At 44.8% G+C, this 18,226-nt stretch overlaps 1 protein-coding gene across 1 annotated transcript in view; it reads right to left on the minus strand.

Moving 5' to 3' along the window:
• The window catches only part of LOC135914212 (uncharacterized), a 58,921-nt gene that overhangs the window by 40,087 nt on the left and 608 nt on the right, over positions 1-18,226 (minus strand). The window lies entirely within an intron of this gene.

An 18,226-nucleotide genomic window follows, 5' to 3' on the forward strand; every position in this document is an offset into this window, starting at 1 on the left:
GGCAACGCGCGAGGCGAGCGTCCCATCGCCACCGAATATGACCCTTGCTTTTTTTTCTTTTTTTTTTCTCCCCGCTCTTTCGGGACGACGCACACAAACAACCTCGCGACCCGCGCTGCTGATGGCCAACTCCGGCGGCGCGCTTGTCTGGCTGCTAAGAGCGCTTCCGAGCTCCACCAGCCTACATCCGTGCACCACTGTGAAAGCTACACAGCAGGCATCGGCTAATCGACGGTTGTATTCACAATGTGCAGTTCCTCACACGTCACGCGAATTCGTGATTGCCAGGTATAGAAACAGTGGAGGTTAATTGGGATACCTAGTAATTCTACCTATTACTCCTTTCCCTTACTTCTCGTGTACGGTAGCTAACCGGACGCTCGTCTGTTTGACCTCCCTGCCTTTCCTCTCTTTGCCTTCGCTCTCTCTAGCCTTCACAATCATTTCGTTCGTGCGCCCTTAGTTCGGCTTCCAACCGGAGTTTCCCCTTTGGCAAGGCTGCACGGATCTCGTCGCAGGAGTTGGGATTGCCGACCGCTTTCGTCCGGAGTCGGCGGCCTTTCCGACGTCGTGGAGATAGCGCTTTATGAACGCGCTTCGCTCTCGAACATTCGCTACGACAGGTGCTTTCCGCCACGCGAACACGGGTGCGATAAACGTGACGCAGAGCTCCATCCATTTGGATTTGAAGCACCCATTCAGAATCGCCTTGCTCTATCTCTTTCCCATTCGAAGCGACCGCGATGCATGGACAGGCTGCAGACACTACAAGGACAGCGGCCCACTGTCTATAGCGTCAACCCTCTTGTTCAACGCGTGGCTATCGCTACTTCTTGTCCAGTCCTGGTGGGGCGTCAGAAACAGAGGCTAAACTGAGTGCGTTACGTGATGAAATAGAAGGGTACAGATGCTCGTGGGTACTGAAATGATTCCGGGAGGTAGCGTTCCTGTTTTTGAGACTTTACAAAAGCAACAAGGAAGGCTGCGACGGTTACACAGTCGTTTCTAGCAAACAGTTGCCCCCTGCAGTTGCACTGCTGGCTTTTTGGCAGTATTAGTTTTATTGCAGAGGTGCACGCTTCGCAGGAGCATGAATTCAATGATACTATAACGCGAAAACTTCTCTCTTGTGCCTAGCCCACTTGTAAATCTGCAATATGAAACAAGACCAGCCTTCTTGCTCTGTATAGTTATCGTTACATTTTTTTACTACCTGAAGAATGAATAAAGAACGTCACGAAGCCATCATTGCCGACTAGCTTCAGTGTATACGTGTATACATCAGTGTATACGTTGCTCACTCTCACGGACGTTGTAACACTTCAAACTGTTTTCGAAACACTGATGCAGTCTAGTAGATCGATATGTTGAATTGAGGTTTCTAGGCTTTGGAAACCTTAAACAACATGTAGCGAAAATATTACTTTGTTTTCTCCACTATTTCACAGCGGTGTACTTAAGCTTAGTTGAATCTGCGTGAAATTGTCTTTAGGTGTAGGGTTAATGCATGCGCTATGAGGTACGGAGGCTGGGTCAAGTTCTTAAAGTTTGTTGCCGTCTCCCTCTCAATCCATCTATTTTTCTGCATAGCGATTTCATTGTTAAGGGATGAAATCCACTTTGTTATTTTATGCCGATATCAACAGTACAATAAAATGCGATGCATCGGTGACGGGTCATCGAACGTGTTGTACGTGAAAGAAAGTGGTTCCCTCCTTTTTTTAGCATTGTAATATATTTCCTCTTAGCTTTTGTTTTACTTTTATATTGCTAGCGTATACCGCTTACTCCGCTATTGTAAAGGTTCGAACAACTTCAATCAAATTACTGATGCGCTCTTCGCTTTGCAGGCAACGTGCGCATTTCAGAAACACCTGCGCCTCTGCTTACATAACTTGAACGAACGCTTAATCTAATCTAATCAATTCATATAAGCCTGCGCGAAATACCTTCTCGCGTCTTTGAATATGAACAACAAGTTTGTCAGACCTAAGGCATTGACCTTTCGCATGACGAACTCCACTGATAACGTAGCCCGTGCGTAAGACATCCAAGCAAAATTAAATAAACATACTGAAGCCAGTCATGTTTCGTAAGCTCCTGAATTCATAATTTCATTTATATTAGAAATTGCACCTACACAAAGCTCTAGCCGATAACGCAACGCTGGAACGCTTTCATTTTTCTATATTTGAAGACTGGAAACCTGTTCTCATTTCGTGCGTTTACGAAACACTGGCTGACTTAAAAAACAAAAGAAAAAGGGCCTTCGGGGAAACAACAGGTCACTGCGCAAAGAGTTGTTATATGAACACTGCTACAACACATTGCACTCTCATGGCTGCGGAAGATACTAAACGTGTTTAACTAAGTACACAGAAGTGTGCTCCAACATAAATGACCAAAATGGCCTCAGTATATAATCAAGTGCCTGATACGATCAAGTGTCTTTTCGGCATTGTGGATTGACGCTGTGAGGAAAAGTCGACAATCGCTTTGATTATTCTACATCATTCTGCAAACGCATCAAACTTTAGAGCAACACAGTTTCGGCAACGTTACGTCGTGTCTGCTGTCGCGGCAACGTGACATTGCAGCATACTTCGTACTTTGCGACTGGCCAAATCAAGCACAATATGAACATTAATCACAAAACGATATAACCAAATAACATCAGACTTCAGCTTTATTAGGAAAGCAAAAACAGATTCTTGGCTCCTTGGTGATATGCTATCATTTGGAGTTCTGTTATCACAGCTGCATGATGCTACCGTACTGTTATTACATTAGGCTAATAGGCAAATAATTGAAGATGTGATGGCAGCGAAGTTGCTACACTGCAGAGGGGAAAGATTATTATAGGTAGTTAGTAGAAAACTTTATTTGCACCTTTACGCTTAGTATCATACTGTAAGAGGTGCCTTAAGTTTTACATGGCTTGCAAGTGTCTCGCAACGATACCCTTAAAACTGCTCTTTATTCATGCGGCATCACCAGCCTAGCTACAAAGTTAACACTATTTCCATTCTGGGGACTACAGTAACGAGCAGAGTGAACACTAACTTCTCGTCTTTCTATTTATCAGAAAGACATCGAGTAGACGTCGCAGCATACCCTCTACAAATAAACGTTGCAATGTGCTGAGTGACGCATGAGCTGTGTGATAGCATACCCGGAAGAACCAAATCATATTTGCCGCTTTCTCCAACTTTGGCAGCGTTGTCCGGAGCCTGGTTCACTTGTTATACGTCAAAATTGGGACGGCGATGCTATTACGACCACGGCAGGGCTGCGATTCGAGCAGAGTCGGTCAGCTTTTCTCGCGAAAACCCGGAAGGGGCCTCTTTGTGCTTCCCCAAAGTTTGCGGAGAGCGGGCGCGTCGTTATCTGATCGAAGCCAATGCGGCGGCCCAAGTGGCTCTATCGAGTGGGGAAGACGCCTTTCTCGTCATCTCGCTGCTTGAGCGCCGTTTCCGTCTTTCTCTGCAGATAGAGAGACGCTCTATCTGAAAAAAAAGTCGTCTGTCTTCAGCCGGCCTTTATTTTTCTTCGCGTGGACCCCTCAGCGGTGCCCTTAAAACTTGTCAGAGTGCAAACTCATGTCGACATTTACAGTCGTCAATTGGAACCCGCAAGTATAATAACCGGTGGCCCGACATTTTCCTGCAAATCGAGCGGAACAGGCTGAAAACAGGAAGGTGCTTGCTTATACCGACCTACTTGTGGCGCAGACGACACGCAAAACGAAAAAAAAAATAGAAATCGACTGTCAAAAAAAACAGAGAGTGAGAAAAGGAGATAAACTGAGATGACCTGCTGTGCTGGCTCCTAATAAACGACGCTGCGATACGTTTACATTGCCCAGTGGCTTCTTTAAAGAGGTAACTTGTGGCAACTTATGCCCTAAAAGTAAAACCAGGCCAATTTTTTCGCTACTTCTTCGCTATAATGCGATGCGCACAGCAACTGCCGCCAGTCTGGTACACAAGTGTCAAATTGTCGGTAGAAATTCTGCACACAAGTGTGACGTGATAGCAACAGAAAGCTTGGAAGTTGCGTGTTATGTACCAGCTGTCCCACATAACTTGTGCCAGAATTTTAAAAAATATGTTAAGTGCCACGTAGCTGAACAGAACCAATGTAATGTTGTTTACCGTCGATTGGAGCAGATCAGACTTTTTTTGTATTTCGCCTAATTACATAATCAGTTACTAGTAGTTAGATATTATATACAGAGCCAATGTGTCAATAAGAAAATTGTAGATAATTCCGAAAAATTCCTAATCCAGCTTTCTGTTGCTCCATGTGTTCTACATAAAAGTTTTTTTTAATCAATTACGCCCGATGGACAGTCCGCGAAATACGAACAAAAACGATGTCGTGTGTGTGTGTGTGTGTGCGTGTGCGTGTGCGTGTGCGTGTGTGTGTGTGTGTGTGTGTGTGTGTGTGTGTGTGTGTGTGTGTGTGTGTGTGTGTGTGTGTGTGTGTGTGTGTGTGTGTGTGTGTGTGTGTGTGTGTGTGTGTGTGTTTTGGAAAGCGTGTGGAAAGAAATAAAAGTGTCGAGAATAATTTTCAGAAATATATTTCGGAGTATCCGCCGAAGTCCTTACTGACCTTGAATCTGATTCTGAATCTCAATCTTGGATCATCAGTCTCTTCAACAGAGAATAGTGTTATGATTAAGTTAACTTAGGTTAGGTTAGGTTAGGTTAGCTTTCTATCAAGCCCTCGAAAAATCCTCCTCCGCTAAACAAACCGAGTTATTTTATACATTTTACTTCTAGAGGTATTCTGTGCAACTGTGCCATCCAGAGCATAGCTTTCCCGTTCTGCTAATGCTACCGTCGAATTGTGTCCTCCTGCTGCTTTAGTCCCCTCTCGTTGATTTTTCGGGGACCCAATTTTTCATCTCATTGTGTCGAATGCCGTCAGCGTAACAAATGGAGACTCTTTCAAGTGACGCTCTCCCTAAACAAGCAGCCAAGGGACGCCCTCGAAACAAGGCTTCGTATAGTAAGCGCATTGTAACGTAGTTTCGCTGCCGCCGTTGTTCCCCTTCCTAAATCGCTTCTGGTTCATCGCACGTAGTGCAGAACGTGAGCAGAAGGGCGAAATCGCTCCCGAGATAAGGTGCGTGATTTCGCCGTTCGCACGCAGGCCGCAGCACCTCCGCTGATGAAAGGCGCACAGTTGCGTCCCCACGCGCAACGTGTTCGGAAAAAATGAAGTTTGACCCTTTTCTCCACGTTTCGTTTTTTTATTGTTTCCATTTAAATGTTTTTTTTTTCTTTGTTCTTTTTTTTGCGGGCTCCATATGCTCCACGCCGGGCAATGGACAGTTCGCCATTAAGGGGCCCTCATACACAGATTCGCTGGTCATCCACCTAAAGGGGAATGGCATCCTTTCTTTTTTAAGATGTCTGTAGGTTTCACAACCCTCTTTATTATGCAACCGTATTATAGCAGTTTTTATCTTTTAAATTTCTTTGATGACATAGCCTGCGGGCATAAAGAATAGTGAGGTGAAAAACCGCACCCTATTTAGTCATTTCGAAGTTGCCACATCGGCTGCCTTAATTTCTCCTTCCTGTGGCAGCGGACTTGTATCCAACGCTGTAGAGGTGACCTTTGCTTTAATATCTTCACATTACTATTCCGAGAAGCGGTAATAAACCATACAAATTAAGAAATTCACTGGAATTTCGCAACGGGGTCGTTTAATGTGTGATGGTGTCACTTTTTGTAAACTTGCTTTTACTTTGGGTAAGCACGCCTCACAGTGAACGTAGATTTGCAAGCTTGTAATTAATTTTTTTTGCGTCAGAGAGAAAAAAAAGATCATTTATGTTTATTAGGGTGGATCGTGTGCTAATGGCGCCCATCGGTAATTATGATGCCATTATTTCTTCTTTTGGGTGCGTTCCGTAATTTCATTGCAGAACTTTCTTTTATTACGTTCTTGTGTCATTTTTTGCCTGCGCTCGCAAATTCGCCATGATTAATAATACTGCAAGCTAGTGAAGAGAAAAAATCGAATAAATGGCAGTGAGGTTAGCCAAAAATGTCCTGCTTGCTACCCGCCATGGGATAAGAAGGATTTAGAGAGATAAGAATGAGACGAGTACCGAAACGTAAACTGGCGCGCAAAATTGAAGCGTCACGCGTCCCATTCACAGCCTGTCTTGCAGGCCCGTAGGTTGCCGAAAGCGTACTAGTGTAAAGAGCAAGTTGGAAGAAAAATGAGCATGTTTCAATTCTCTCATAATGATTCGTTTTCTGCAGTTCTGCGGCCACTTTTTTGGTTCGTTAGGACAGTTTATATTAGGTAAGCAAAACTTGAGCTGTACTATTACGTTATAAAACGTTATTTTTTCAAACACACTAACTGGCAGGAGAGGGGTGAGATCATGCTGATCTTACTGCTGCTTTATGCAGTCTAAACTCCCCTCCTCCCCCCCCCCCTTTTTCCCCTTTAATGTCAGTTTGAAATCTTATAAAAGATTTCTGGCACTCTCTTTCTTTTATACTTTTTGTTTCCCTACCTTTAAATCCCACGCTGTCGAATCAATGCTTCTATTCGACATATTAAAAAGGTCCACGATATGCTAAACTGTAGGACTCTGTAATTTCATGCTTACTTTCAATCAGATAATGCGTAACAATGGCCTTTTCTTATGCAAATGTCTCCTAGCTAGCTAGCTACCTTATGCAAATGTCTCCTAGCGTCTATGGCTTGGAGTAGCATTTTCAAATGCGTACTCCTTTCTTATCGGAATGTCCGACAACCCACTTTGTGACTTCTGCGGGTGCAATGAAACAATCGCGCACCTTCTTTGTGAGTGCTCTCGTTTCAACCCGCAAAGAGCAGTCCTCTCAGCCACCCTAGACAAACTGGACAAGCGCCCACTGTCAGAAAACAAGATCCTTGGACACTGGCCTACGCGAACATCAGCGCGATCGGCTATGAAGGCACTGCTGCGGTATTTAAAAGACACTGGACTTTCTGGTAGATTGTGACTTCACTGTGTGACTCAGGATTATACGGTGCACTGCATCACAGTAGGAACGCCTTTGCGGGCTGCGTGACAGTGCCCACAGAAACAGTTTGTGTGTACGTGCGTGTGTGTGTAGTTTCTTCTTTTTTTTTAATCCTTCTCCCTCTCACCTATCGCTTCCCCTTTCCCCTCCCCCAGTACAGGGTAGCCAACCGGAGATAATCTCTGGTTAACCTCCCTGTCTTTCCTTTGCCTTTCTCTCTCTCTCTCTCTCTCCTAGCTACCCACAATGAAGCGGGGCCGTTAGGTAGTGCCCACGGCTGTTCTAGCAAGGAGACTTTCGTCAGAACAAGAAAATGTTATCAGGGTAAAATATTGACGAGTGTTTTGCTGCATTCTTCCGCCATTTAGTTAACGCCGCTTCGGAGGCGTGATTTCGCAGTAAACCTTTTCCAAATTAGGTGGACGTGAATTCTCACTCGTTGGAAAATGGTTTCAAGTGTGCGAGACAATCATCAGGCATTTGTTCCCGCTTACTGAAAAGCTCTTCCGCGTTTCGTCCCTTGGGCAGTAACTACGACGTGCCCGGCACCTAAACAAAACCCATCGCTGACTCGGAGAAGAACTCCTTGCGCAACGGGTGAGAATTTGAGTCTGTGTGGTTTGCACGAAAGTCCAAACCTGACTAGGCTTTCTCAACATTTATTGAGCTCAGTCACGAACAGCATCGGGCTGCCTGACCTTCTACATCTGACCTTCTTCTACGCATACTGGAGAAGCCGCACTAGTTTTGTGATTACGCTCCATGCAGCCTACGAAACTAAAACACACCCTCGACATTGTCAGTGTCAAAGCGCAAAGGAGGGGGCTGGAATGAAACAAGGATACCACACTTTTCGCCTGTTCATCTTCTACAATCCGACAAGGAATGAAAAACCCAAATGTTTAATAAATCAATTGAATACAGATAGAATCGACGTCACTGCATTTGTTGTTCTCTCTTTATTCCTCTGTCGATCTCTTAGAAAAGATAGGGGACAGGGGGGGGGGGGGGTGAGTGAGGAGGAATAAGCAAGGTTTAAAATTGAATGCTGAAGTAACATTCAGGACAAGTGATAGGTGAGGCTTGACTAGCAACGTAACTTTCTCATTTCTCGGGCTCTCATTACCTGTTCTATGAACGACAAATGAGAAAACTTATATTAGCGCTTACCGCAATATTTACATCTGAAGATCAGCCGGCAACTATTTTATCGAGCAAGAACGGCGACGCTGCCGCCAGTCTTCTTACATTGCAGTCATATCTGCATCCCTGATAGATTCACATGTCGGCAGGCTCTCGGATCAATGACGGCGTATAGAGTCCTCTTACAAAGCGCGTGAAATATGGCGATCTCTGACATGTTAGTACAATGTATGTCTTGCGACTATGTCGTATATACGAGATACCACATTGTGTATGTACATCTTGTAAATCGTGCGATAGACACGCAAACTGTACTATCGCACTTTAGCACGAGCTGCAATGTGAAAGTGCGTGGCGAAGTGGTCCCGCGTTGTAGCCCAAGCTGAGCGTGATAGTACGTCTCGTAAATTGGCTTTGTTTGCGACTTCTGTTGCCTCGCTTCTCCCCGTCTTTCCCCGCTCTCCTTTTGTTCCCTCTTTCTCATTTTCTTCAGGTGCCCATCGTTCAGGTGTCTGATTGATTGATTGATTGATTGATTGATTGATTGATTGATTGATTGATTGATTGATTGATTGATTGATTGATTGATTGATTGATTGATTGATTGATTGATATTTATATGTAATTGGAAATTTTCTCCAGTAACGATAAATCGTTATATGACTAAAGGATGGTAACACGTCGTCATGTGAAAGCATTCCAGCATTAAAGCACTTTTTCAGAACCTGAATGAACAGTAAATAAGAACGCGGCCACGAAACAACGCGTCACTGCCAATGTTAGACAATTAGAGTGCGGCTGACAACCATTTGCTACTACTGTGAGCAATTCGTAAGCAAGAAACACTAAGAAAGTCGCCAGGTTCAACTTTAATGTACTATGTGATGTTTCTCTTGCTTTCATTTTTTTAATATTTCTCCCCTTTATGTGGATATTTTTTTATGGGATCAACTATGTGCGTCGGGGGTACACACATGGGATTTCGCAGCGTTAAAATACGACAAGTAAGTAACTTGGCTTAAGAATCCAGGATGGGGTGTTTCACCACACGTCTTGTAATTTTACTTCGCTTCAGGGCGGGAGAAACATTTGTTCTGGGCACAGCTCATTGATTTGCTGCTGCAGGACTACAATTTACCCGTTTAAAGTGAGCCATAGGCCCAAACAATGAAACGTTCCTTTCCTTCGAGCGCTTCCTAACCTTACGTGAGGCCTCCTTACAGCGAAGGACCGATGGAGGAAGCAAGCATACTCTGAAAGCTCCCTTCACCCGTCCTCACGTAAGGAGCGGTTGCCGCCATGCCTGGGTTCGAGATTATCTCTTAAAAGCTTTAGGCCAACACCAGAACACCACTATTCAATAAAAAAGGTTGTATCGTCGCACAATCTCTAAGTTGATGAGCTAATATAGAGAAGCGTGGACGCTATTTTTTAGTTTTGTTTACTAAATCTAAAGAAGCAGTGCATTACAGTGCGAAACTTGATGTGCTCCAGCAACGCTGGCACGCCGGCGTCGTGCAACGCCTAGCAACGCTTCCATGCCGCACGCTTGACTGAAACGAACGTGCCTGGCAAAACGTACCGTGCTCGCGCTTCTCCGAAGGTGGGCGACAGCACGCACGCGCAAGCAAACGTCACGTGGTTAAGCAGTGAGGCGAAGCGCTGGTTCAGGGCCAGGAGCGGCGTAAGGACGCATGAAGGTAGCTTGGCCCAAACAATAAAACGTTCCTTTTAGGGGTGTGCGAATATTGAAATTTTCGATTACGAATCGAACACGAATAAGGCGAAGAACTCTCTTCGAATATCGAATCGAATATCGAATACATGTGTAGTATTAAAAAATTGCAAGAGAGGTAACAATAGCTTTATTACCCTTTTAAAAATAACATTGCATTTTACAAGGTTGCTTCGAATTAAAGAGGTACTCAATTATAGATAATGGACTCAGGTAATGCATTCAGTCAGGTAAAACGCTTGTTACAGATTGTCGTCACGTGAAGGAAAATTAACTGCTCAATATGGCCAGAAAGTAAACGCTCTCTATGCACTGTCACATTTCTACCGGTAGAAAGGACTCTTTCACTAGGAACTGAAGTGGCAGGGATCGCCAAGTACTTCCGGGCGAGTGCACTTAAAAGCGGATACCTGAAGCGGCCAATGGACTGCCACCACTCACAAGGATTCATGCCCCTTTCCAGAAGAGGCTTTTGCGCGTAGTCTGTTACTTCCCTCTCAGGGGCAGATGCCAAATGTGTCTTCTCTTTGTTCATCACTAGATCGTCAAAAGCATTCCATACACTCGATGCCACCAGTGGACACGAAGTCGACGCTGGCACGGTGGTGTCCCCACGGTGTTCCACGACGGCTTCCTGGAGCTCCCTTGTCACAAGATTTTTCAGCCAGATCATCTGACCAGATGCCTGATGAACTGTGGCCATAAAGCGCGGATCAAGAAACATGCCTAGGCTGGCCACTTCATCAAATTTCCACTCCGCACAAAGAGCCTTGATACATTTTGAATCAATGTTAGCAAACCCTGAGTTGCCTTTGCAACCTTCAAGGCAATGGGGCATTCGAAAAATAACTGGAATTATAAAGCTTGGTGAAAAAGAAACCGAAACTGATCATGTCTCAAATGCCTGAAGCAGATAGACTGAAACAGAGCATACAGATAATGAGCGGATCATGCGAAGTTCTCAGTTAATAAACATGTTCTTAGGAGAATGCGGAGCAAGCATACAATTGGTTAATTGCTCAATTATTCGCAGTCTATCCGGATATTCGCCGTTTCCACCGTTATTCGGCCGTCCTCGGATATTCGTGAATTTCCGAACATGCATTTCTCGAATCGAATGCGCTTCGAATATGGAAAATATTCGATTCGTATTCGAAATTCCGAATATTTGCACACCCCTAGTTCCTTTCCTTCGAGCGCTTCCTAACCTTACGTGAGGCCTCCTTACAGCGAAGGACCGATGGAGGAAGCAAGCGTACTCTGAAAGCTCCCTTCACCCGTCCTCACCTAAGGAGCCGTTGCCGCGTGCCTTGGTTCGAGATTATCTCTTCAAATCTTTCCGCGAACACCATTATTCTATTAAAAATGTTGTATCGTCGCACAATCTTTAAAGTGAATAGCTAATATAGAGAAGCATGGACGCTTTCTTCTAGTTCCGTTTACTAAAGTTAAAAAATAGTTGCGCATTACAGTGCAAAACTTGATGTGCTCCAGCAACGCTGGCACGCCGGCGTCTTGCAACGCCTAGCAACGCCTAGCAATGCTTGCATGCCGCACGCGTGACTGAAACGAACATGCCTGGCAAGACGTACCGTGCTCGCGCTTCTACGCACGTGGGCGACAGTGCGCATGCGCAAGCGAATGCCACGTGGTTAAGCAGTGAGGTGAAGCGCTCGTTCAGGGCCAGGAGCGGCGTAAGGACGCATGAAGGTAGCTTTGGAGCTACCTTATGCTGAGGAAGCACGAAGGAAGCCTTCACCGAGGGCCCCTCAGTAAGGAAGCTTTCAGAGTGACAAAAGGTAGCCTCACCCCAATGAAGGCTTCCTTAGTGAGGTAAGGAAGATTTCATTGTTTGGCTTCTTATGCTGAGGAAGTACCAAGGAAGCACCAAGGAAGCCTTCACCGAGGGCGCCTCAGTAAGGAACCTTTCAGAGTGACATAAGGTAGCCTCACTGCAATGAAGGCTTCCTTACTGAGGTAAGGAAGATTTCATTGTCTGGCCCTTAGTATTCTTTTGTCACGTTTCCTTCACGCCTTACTCTTTTTTTTTATCAGTTTATTAGGTACCACGCTTAATAATATGTTAGAGGTAATACAACACAAGCTAATGCGATGGTATGAAACGTGCACATGCTCACACCTTCTTATTTTTATCATTACTTCTTAAAATCTTGCGTGGAAATTTCTCCCACCATACAGAATGGAAGACGTCGTAATGGCACTGCTGAAAGCCGTGTTACTTGGAAGCAGCCCACTAGTTTCCCAACGCAGTCCACGAGAGTACTCGCAACATATCCCGCTGCAACCGCATTAACGATCGCGTGATTGCGTGATATTTGCAAGCCAGCGAAGTAGTACATGTCCATTCCCACGGCGCAGCACATGTTATTCACGTTTGGAGAATTCCATGCGAATCGTCTCGCAGTTACATTTAGTAAACTTACAAAACCTGAGGGCGTCGCCCGCATATTCATACATTTTTAAACAGCTTTGAAGAAAGCGGTTATTTTTCTGAGCGCCCGAAGCGTGCTATGGGGAAATGGGCAGATGACGGAGAAAGCCAATAATGGCGGCTGTTAAGCGTGAGAATCTACGGAGGTTTTTTTTTCCTGAAGAAAATGTTGTTAAGCACGATTATTGTTTTGGCGGTGCTGCTAATTCAGGCCGCCTGACGAACGCATGTGTAAGTGCTTGAGAACATTTTGGGTGATGCAAATGTCCCCACGCTCGCACTGTTGCCATGACAACAAGAGGCACCCAGCACAAATGGCGAGGTTCTTGGTCGTACTTGTGATTCGAATAGAGAGAGCGAGAGAGAGATGCATGGTGAAGGGCTGAATGAAAGGCAGAGAGGTTAATTAGACTTTTTCTGGTTTGCTACCCTGCACGTGAGGAGGGGAAGAGGGAATGAGAGAGAGAAGAAATGACATCATGTCAATCACGTACACTATACAAGCCGTAGCGTGTCCAAAGCCGGGCGCTCAAGTCCATCGCCTTCGGGTACTGTGGAAAAACTCGCGCGTATTTCTGGGCTCACGAGTTAGTGGGGCGAGTTTCCCAAGACCTTTGCTCCACTGATCTAAGACTATCTGTGATTTCACGGTAAATTCTGCCAATTTGTGTGCGTGCGCGCGCATCATTTGTTCTTCGTGTCTTTTTCCTTTCGTTTCTTTCTTCCTCGTCTGCCAGCTCCTCACTCCACCAGTCCAGGGTAGCAAACCCAATGCAACCTGGCTATAACCTTCCTGCCTTTCATTCTCTCTCTCTCTCGCTCTTTTTCCTATAAAATATAATGAAGCCGACGGTCTAAAGAAAGACGTGTAAAGGAAGAAGTGTCTGCACGCTCTGAATCGGATATTTCAGTATAGGCTGTGATATAAGCTATGGTATACAGGAGTATATCTGGGACATCATGTGGAGTTTCTTGTTCACTTTCCAAGAATTAGTCATTTGCTCGTGTCAATTAAGATTGCAATTAAAAATTTTAAAAGATAGAACACGCATCAGCTGTCTATTTTGAGTATGATCAAATGAAAACTCTTCAGCATAAATTAAAAGAAAACACCAACGTTGCTTTTCTACTCCAGTGCGGGCGTCCCATAACCACGCTTGTATAGTACATTTTGGTTATGTTAAGAAACTGCAATTGGTTAAATATAATATGGTTCCCACTACTGCATATCTCGTAGCCCGCGAGTTACCTTGGACGTTAAACACCATGACTCGATAATTTTTTCTCTCCATTGTCCATCCGTCCGTCCGTCCGTCTGTCTGTCTGTTCGTCTGTCCGTCTGTCCATCTGTCCATCTGTCTGTCTGTCTGTCCGTCTCTCCGTCTGTCCGTCTGTCTGTCTGTCTGTCTGTCTGTCTGTCTGTCCGTCCGTCCGTCCGTCCGTCCGTCCGTCCGTCCGTCCGTCCGTCCGTCCGTCCGTCCGTCCGTCCGTCCGTCCGTCCGTCCGTCCATCCGTCTGTCTGTCTGTCTGTTTGTTTGTTTGTTTGTTTGTTTGTTTGTTTGTTTGTTTGTTTGTTTGTTTGTTTGCTTGTTTGTTTGTTTGTTTGCAATACCACTGTCGAGCCATTTTTTGTTGTCGACAAAACCACTGTCGAGCGTTGCTTCGTTTCAGCGACCAAACCAAAGCTACGGGCTCTTAGAAAACTTGGGTCTGTCGTGTCGCGACAGCTTTTGTCAAGTCGTACCCTGCTTCAACCCAGACCCTTCGTATGCTTGAATTCTTTACAGCTTCATAACTGATTCAGATTTATGCAGGCAGTGACTTTGATTTATTCGCATTTATCCGGCAGGAAGTTGGCGTCGCAGCTGTCGCCAGCGAAGGTTTCCTCCAGCCTCAGACAGCAGCGCGCACAGACATATGAGCGCGCACAGATTCCATACTCGCACATTAAAAAAGCTGTTCTTGTAGCAACTCGGTTCAGCGGAGCTCAGTGCGCTTGTGAGCTCTAGAAATTCTCCGTGCCCTATTTACGCGTTCCTCGCAATTTTAAGTCATCCCTATTTCAAGAAATAAACAAATAGAGCATAGACACTGAGAAACCGCCTCGCGCCGTTTTCTATAGCTCCTTGGTTTCGAGTAGACGAGCATCCTTAGGCAGACGGCTGGAGTTCAACCCAAAAGAAAGCTTGGTTGAGTTTCCTTTCCAGGCAGAGTCAACGGGGAGCTTAGGGTCTGTTTACCCGAAACAACCCAAGCCAAGGAGGACGCTAAGTTACGCGGGGGTTTGGGAGTCAAAGCTTCTGTCTGTGAAACAAAGACCGGTCAGGGAAGCGAGGAAATGCTTTCGGCTTCGGGCCAACGCAGCTGCTGTTCTTGTTTGAGAAAGCGAGAGAGAAAGCAGGGAGGTGAACGGCAGGGAGGTCAGCAATACGAGTGTCACATTTACCGCCCTATACAGAAAGAAAGTGAAAGGGAGAGGGAAAAGAGCGAGAGAGTGAGCATGCGTCCATGCAGTAGGACGCGCATGGGGACTACAATAGGTCACTCAGGCGGGTGCACTTTATACGGCACCAGCGCACGAATAGCTTTCTGCGCCGGCGACGAATGCGGCCACGGTACGAGTATCTTTGATTCAGAATATGGTCTCGAGTCCAGCCGGTTGAAAGTTGTCCGGAGAAAGAGGCGTTAAGCATCGATCGTACCGAAGACAGGTACAAAACAGGTTCTCAATGGTTTCTTCGCACCTACAGGTGTCGCAGGTCGGGCTGTCGGCCATTCCATATCTGTATGATAAAGCGGTCGTAAAAATCACCTGATGTTTCAGCAATCCATTAACGACAGCGAACTCCCTCATGTTTGGCAAATTGGGAAGGTGGTTCCGGTGTAAAAGATAGGTGACAAGGGTTCTCCTCTGTACTCTGTGCCGTAACTTCTATCCGCACACGTACCGTTAAACTACGGTTATACGTAGCAAACTCAAGATATGCCGCAGCGTTATCGAGCCATACCCCCAACAACAATATCAGGGCTCTAGAATTTGGGAAAACTAAGTCCGTTTGATTCATTATACGTATACAATACTGCAGCCGCCACGCAAGCATTCGCACCATGAAAACCTCACTGCAGCTCTGTTCTCTTGCTTCACATCGAAAATATTTCCACCTGCGGCTATTTCACCAAATCTACTAGCACATTCCTTCTCTCTGCGAATGTCTCATCATTCCACTTTCATACGTCTCGGCTAGAATTGACTACATAGGAAAAGTCGGGGATGCGCAAGGTCTAACCAAATCTTGCAATGAATTTTCTATGCCAGAACTTCGCTCGACTGAAACCACCTTCATTCTTTGAAACGACCATAAATTGTTTTGTTTCGCCCGAGCTAACATTGTACAGTAATATACTGAGTCAAATGTAACCATTCGCCTCTGTAGTGCCTTAGGACCGGATGGTTTTAGTAAAAAGTACAAATAAACTTACATACCAGCGCGAACTTGCATGCATTGAACGTTTGTTATATGACTGACGCCATTGATGGCTATATTGGGGACGACGATCCCGAACACAGCATAGTGATCAGCAGTCTATAACAGCTATCAGTGTATTATCAGTTTCGATTTTTCTTTTTGCCTTTACGTTCCAGTCTAAATTTACCTAGTATCCTAGCGTAAAAGTATGCACTCTGCAAGACTAGGTCAGTTAAAGTGTCTGATAAAATACTGTAGATAGTGAGACATCATTCAATTTAGCCAACCGAAAGAATTCCCAGCTTTTTGTAGGAAACCCGAAGAAACGCTCGTGAATACCAGACGTGACGCCTGAGGATATATACGACGATTCTACACACTTTACATAGCGAGAAAAGCGGGCGCTCGCGAAACGCAGAGCGTAAATCAAGTTGCCAATAAAGAAAATCGATATATTGAAATACGTAGCATCCTACGTGGTGATGCAGTGGCTAAGGCGCTCTGTTCATCATGAGGTCACCGTATTCAGTTCCCGGCTATCTATCTATCTATCTATCTATCTATCTATCTATCTATCTATCTATCTATCTATCTATCTATCTATCTATCTATCTATCTATCTATCTATCTATCTATCTATCTATCTATCTATCTATCTATCTATCTATCTATCTATCTATCTATCTATCTATCTATAAACAAGAAACGCTGAATGGAATAATCTTGAACTTAGAGGAAGTGAACACTCATGAATTTTGTTAAGATATAGATATAAACGCTGTATTTTACTGTAAGAACTCTACTCTCTTTGAGTGTGAGAATTTACCAGTATACGGCAGTAATTTTAACAATGAGAAGCTTGGAAACCTAGCGTTCGGTGTCTTGCACCTACAGCACATATTCATCCGAAGTGTTAAATCGAAATAGAAGAAGTCAATTTATTTATACTCTGCCTATACAACACACTGATGACTTGAGATTTACGCTTGACGATGCGAGTCAATGCACCAAAATATGTTGGCTGGTGTTATGCTAAAGTACGGCTACGTTAAGTTACGGTCACAATGTTAAGTTATGCCCATAAGTGCCAGAAAACGTTACATTTCATGAGCTACCGATTAGCAACACATGTGAAGAATAACTTTTGCCCTCAAGAGATAGATAGAGAATGAATGAAAATAGATAAGTAGAAAAAATTAAGCAATAACCAGAATAGAAAAACCTCTTTGCATACACGACACTCAAAATATTTTCACGCTATTTGAAGCTAAAGTGCCTCACCTAATTGCTTTCCCTCACATCAACTAGAATGAGAAGAATTAGCCTGACCTGCTTTATTGCTTTTTCTCGGAAGTAATCCAGGCTATCGCACTCACTAAAATCTATATTACAATGTTACAATTAAAAAAAAGGTATACCCTGTACTGAGCTTTCACGTCATAGTTCAGAAAAAAATACATCGCAGAACTGCGAGATTTTTTATGCGCGCGACGCCCCGCAGCAGTGCAGGTTATAATACCTGAGTGAAAGCCAAATTTTTTTTAAATATCTGACCTAAATACACCTCTTGCAACTACTGTAATACCACTACGCCCCACCATATCTCAATGTTAAATGTATAGAACGACTGAATACAATACAAATACGGTGCCAAAGGCATGTTCTCGTTGAGCTGCAGACGACACCGAACTCCGTCTGTTTCATCTGAACAAAAGGTAAGCGCGAGTTTGCATATTCGAAACAGCACGCTAGACGACTTAGCATGTGGTCCTTCGATAAGCAGTGCCGAGAAGCTATGCCTTCAATAATTAAATCCTAGGGCTTTACGTGCCAGAACTGCCACCTGGTTATGAGGCAAACCACGGTGCAGGACTCGGGATTAATATTGACCACGTGGGATTTTTTAACGGGCTCCCAACGCACCGTACTCAAGCGTTTTTTTTTTTTTAATTCCGCCCCTGTCGGAGTGCGACCACCGTGGCTTATATCGAACCCATCACTTTGAAATCAGCAGGGCAACTTCATAGTAACTTAGCTACGTACTTCAACGGGTAAGAACTAACAGATGTTGGCTTTCTTCTTTTTCAGCGAAAGCTCTGTATGACTAACCTTCCGTAGCTTTTTCGGCGTCCGGCAACAATAACGGACTTAGCGATTTCGAAAAGACCCAACAGGGTGCAGTGCGGCGGCGCACATGTCAGTGTGCGGAACAGATTAGAAAACTTGCCATGAAGAATAGCGTGACGTCAAGGTTATCGCAGTACATAAGCAGGAGAGGTACCGGCACTAAAACAGCTACGTTATCGATCGGGCGGACACGTACCGTTCGTACACCCGAAGAACAACATGCGTACGAGGAGCGCCGGAGAGAACAGCAACGAGAATGTAAAC

The sequence above is a fragment of the Dermacentor albipictus genome, chromosome 3 (genome assembly GCF_038994185.2).
Source record: "Dermacentor albipictus isolate Rhodes 1998 colony chromosome 3, USDA_Dalb.pri_finalv2, whole genome shotgun sequence".
NCBI classification, from domain to species: domain Eukaryota; kingdom Metazoa; phylum Arthropoda; class Arachnida; order Ixodida; family Ixodidae; genus Dermacentor; species Dermacentor albipictus.